Genomic DNA, 4,872 nt, shown 5'->3' with positions numbered 1-4,872 from the left:
ACAATGACCCCAAACACACCTCCAGGCTGTGTAAGGGCTATTTGACCAAGAAGGAGAGTGATGGAGTGCTGCGGCAGATGACCTGGCCTCCACAGTCACCGGACCTGAACCCAATCGAGATGGTTTGGGGTGAGCTGGACCGCAGAGTGAAGGCAAAGGGGCCAACAAGTGCTAAACACCTCTGGGAACTCCTTCAAGACTGTTGGAAAACCTTTTCAGGTGACTACCTCTTGAAGCTCATCGAGAGAATGCCAAGAGTGTGCAAAGGAGTAATCAGAGCAAAGGGTGGCTATTTTGAAGAAACTAGAATATAAAACATGTTTTCAGTTATTTCACCTTTTTTTGTTAAGTACATAACTCCACATGTGTTCATTCATAGTTTTGATGCCTTCAGTGAGAATCTACAATGTAAATAGTCATGAAAATAAAGAAAACGCATTGAATGAGAAGGTGTGTCCAAACTTTTGGCCTGTACTGTATATGAATACCACATCCTCAACTCTGAAACCTTTAGATGCTATTTATCATAGTGTCTTACACTTCATCACAGGGGATTCATTTTATACTCACCACTGCACTTTATATGGTAAAGTTGGCTGGTCCTCTTTTGCTACCCGCAGGGAACAGCACTGTTTTTATTTATCTATAAGACCCTACTTAGGAAGCTACCGACATATTTATCGTAGACTAATTCTTAGTCTGGTTTACTATTATACTTGGCACTTTACACTTATGTACTCTTGTATTGCATTGATGTGTTGTGATCTGTATTTTGAATTGTGCTCAATGCAGGACGTCCTTGAAAAAGAGAGCTTGCTCTCAATGGACCTCCCTGTTAAAATAAAGGCTTAAAAAAAACATACAATAAACTTTAATTAATTGAAAACACACACACATATACTCTGTGTGTCTGGCAATACACTATAATTATGTTACCCAACCATCGTTGTCGCTGTGGTAGCCATTTGCCAATGGACAGCACACACCCGTCACTCAAAGCAGCCATGCCCGTAATTATGGATAATTTGAAGTAAACAAGAGTTACATAAAAATTCACCCCCAATGCAGTTGTCATGAAGGGGGAAATTAACTATAGAAACTAAAATCATTTTTGTACCAGGCTGTAAACATGTTTATTTATGCTGTAAATTTGGGCATTTTAACATGGGGGTCTATAGGGATTGGCTCACTCTTGGAGCCAGCCTCAAGTGGCCATTTGAGGAACTGCAGTTTTTGGAACTTCCATGCTGGCTTCATTTGTTAGGCCTGGAGGTTGCTGCTTGGTCTGAATTAAGCAATTATGTAATATCATTACATTTCCTGATGTCAACCATAACCAAAACCAAGAAAAAATCTTGGGAAACCAAGAGGAAAACCAGCAAACCAGTAAAAAACGGAATTTATTTAACATTTGTTTATCTTCTAACCGCTTCATCCTCTTGAGGGTCACGGGGGAGCTGGAGCCTATCCCAGCTACATCGGGCGAGAGGCACGGTACACCCTGGACAGGTCGCCAGACTATCGCAGGGCTGACACATAGAGACAAACATTTGTTTATGTTATTTATTTGTTTTTTTTTTGTTGTTGTTTTTTGAAAATTGATAATGCCATTGCCAATGTTTTGCCAAGCATGTGCAAAGTCATACGTTGCTTCTTTTCATGTTGTCTTTCCAGTGAGAATTTATGTTATATTGAACTTTGACACTGAAAAGGACAGGTTTGAAAACCAACTGTCTCTGTGACTGTTTTCAAACCTGTCCTTTTGCAGAGGAGCTGACGGGCACATTTCTAAATTTGAGTTAGCCGGTTGGTTGATTCAACTGCTACTAGGGCTTCGGTTTGTGAAAGGAAAGATATTTAAATGTTATAAAAAGCCAGTTTAAAAGCAAAAGAAAACGAGATAAAAAGTCTCGTAATGAAAAAATGATGTCTTAAGCTGATCTAAACTACAGAACTTGTAGAAGGTCCAGAAATATTACAGGAATCATTGCTGGAATTGGCCTTTAGGTATCCACTAATCCTCTTAAAAATACTCTCCTAACCTGACACCACCCTTTCAACTACCTTTGCCCTTTAGAACCGCCAATTCAAGGGGTCGATCAATAAACGATGAAAGGTTTGCCAAATATATGTGAACAACCCCCTTTTCATAGAATGAACAAGAGTTTCCAAAATCTTGTACCGTTCATGGCCAAACTCCAATCTGTCTTTCTTCAATTGTTTCCTTACACTTTCCCCCGAACCAGGCGAGCTATGTTGAGCTAAGTGTGGCAGACATTAAATCAATATGGGTTGGATAAGGTTGTGGTGGTCCACATTTAGCAAAAAGATAACTTCAGATAAGTCGGAAGCATGCGTATACACAACAACACACATATACACACGGCTGGCTTGGGGCGACATGGAAGCCAAGAGATCACATTAATTAAAAAAAGATAAGAATGCAGACATTGTAACACACACTTGCCCACACACACACACACACACACACACACACACACACAAAACTGATGAAATACAGCTAGAAGGCACCAAAAACAAGTAGAGGGCAAAAGGTGAAATGATTGTTTCAGACATTTGGAAATTACCTTGGTAACTTTTTAGGATCCACAGAGTCCCATAGACATAAAACATTTATATGATATAGTTACAGTGGTTTGGGGGGCACACAGGAAATGTACTGGAGCCGGTGGGAACTGTGAGGCTGGGTCAATCTAATTGGCTTTCTAAAATACAAAGTTGTCAATGTGCTGCAAGAGTAAACACTGTGTCCCAGCTGAGGGGCTGGATACTCTGAAGTCCATGCTTCTTTTTTACCAAATATATTGTAACAGCCCAACAACGCGTGTCCAATTTCAGATGCTCCCCAAAATGCAGCCAAGAAAGAAGCTTTCTCGTACAACAGTTTGTTACATCAGGTGTGTCCTTTGAGACTTAATGCCCAATGAAACATAAAATAATACAGCAGAATGGGAAAAGAAAAATGTAAGAGGTTTGTTGTGATAAAAATTTAAGATCAAAGTAAGCTCCAAATAAGTTGCAAAAATTCTTCATTGGAAACAGATCTTAGTTTAAGGTCTACATTTGGTTACCATTATACATGTCTCCATGCTTCTTATATCCTAGTCCTTTTTGTTATAGTATGTGCTAACTGCATAAACCATACTATAGAGCTTACATTATCTTATTGAAGATGGAGTAATATAGATAAGTTAGAAATTATTGCACAGAAACGCTACATTAGGTTGGAGGCCATTTGGGGTCTTCATTACAGAGTTTGTCCACCAAAGCAAAGACCAAATGGGATGGTTCAGCAAACTGAAAGCTGAAAAAGATGAGCTGTTCATTTGAGCCAAAAATCCTTCCTGTAATGTTGTAGGTTTGTTTAAGTTGTATGACATGATTCAACCAATTATATCAAATATTTGCTGGTCACAGTTTTTTATGTATATGAGGGTAAATCACCTGGACCTGGAGAAAGCTTACGACCGCGTCCTTCGGGGGGTGGGGGGGTGGGGGGGGGACTACGGGAGTACAGGTGCCAGGCTCGATGCTACGAGCCATCCGGTCCCTGTATGACCAAAGTGAGAGCTATGTCCACATACTTGGTGTAAAGTCGAACACGTTCTCGGTGGATGCTGGCCTCCGCTAAGGTTGTCACTTGTCAGCAATCCTGTTTGTGACCTTCATGGACAGGATCTCGAGGCATGGCCGGGAGGTTTGGGGACCTCAGAATTGCATCTCTGCTTGTTGGCTCCATCACACCGTGGCCTCCAGCATGCACTGGAGCATTTTGCAGCTGAGTGTGAAGCAGTTGGGATGAGAGTCAGCACCTCCAAGTCTGAGGCCATGGTTCTCTGTCGGAAACTGATGGATTGCCCTCTCCGGGTTGGGGGAGAGTTACTGCCTCAAGCGAGGCAGTTCAGGTATCTTGGGGTCTTGTTCACAAGTGAAGGGAGAATGGAGCGTGAGATGGATCAGCAGGTCGGTGTGGCTTCTGCAGTGATGCGGGTGCTGCGCCGGTCCATTGTGGTGAAGAGGGAGCTGAGCTGGAAAGCAAAGCTTTCGATTTACTGGTCCATCTACGTCCCAACCCTCAACTGTGGTCATGAACTTTGGGTAGTGACGGAAAGATTGAGATTGCGGGTACAAGCGGTGAAAATGAGTTTCCTGAGCTCGGAGTAGAGCCGCTGCTCCTTCACGTCAAAAGGGGTCAGTTGAGGTGGTTCGGGCATCTGACTAGGATGCCTCCTGGGTGCCTCCTGCTGGAGGTGCCCTGGGCACGTCCCACTGGTAGGAGGCTGCAGGGCAGACCCAGAACACGCTGGAGGGATTACATATCTTGTCTGGAGAGGGATGTCTGGGGTGCTTTGTCGGCCTGCTGCCCCCGCGACCCGGCCCCGGATAAGCTGATAAAAATGGATGGATGGATGGGTGGAGGATCTTTGTGTGACTTCACTAAATGTGACAAAAAGATACTTAAAGCATAAAAACATGCAGGGGGCAGACTGATGCATGTAATAAAATGGAAGCGTATCTGTTTCATGAGATACTCATGCCCACTCTGCTCAATACTCTAGGTCCAGCAGTTTGAAAATCTGTGGATCAGTTGTGTGGGCATCTGTGGGAACTTGTAAGAACCAAAGCCACAAAACCTTCTGTTACATTACTAGTGAGTGAGATCAGTTGCCTGGGATGTGAGTATTGTGAAAACAGTGATGTAGTGGCATGACATAGCTTTACACTCGGAGCTACGTGAAAAAGGTGAGATACATCCTTCTTATCCAAAGCATTTAGGATTAGCAGAGGATGGTTTCGATCCATCGACCTCTGGGTTATGGGCCCAGCACGCTTCCGCTGCGCCACTCTGCT

The 4,872-nt window shown here is 43.1% G+C and overlaps 1 non-coding gene across 1 annotated transcript; it reads right to left on the bottom strand.

Moving 5' to 3' along the window:
* Nucleotides 1–4,800: 4,800 nt before the first annotated feature.
* Nucleotides 4,801–4,872, bottom strand: trnam-cau (transfer RNA methionine (anticodon CAU)). Its single transcript has one exon. It is a non-coding gene; the product is annotated as a tRNA-Met (tRNA).

The sequence above is a fragment of the Epinephelus fuscoguttatus genome, linkage group LG9 (assembly GCF_011397635.1).
Source record: "Epinephelus fuscoguttatus linkage group LG9, E.fuscoguttatus.final_Chr_v1".
Lineage (NCBI taxonomy): Eukaryota > Metazoa > Chordata > Actinopteri > Perciformes > Serranidae > Epinephelus > Epinephelus fuscoguttatus.
The sequence above is the reverse complement of the archived record's forward strand: the minus strand, read 5'-3'. Positions and strand labels throughout refer to the sequence as shown.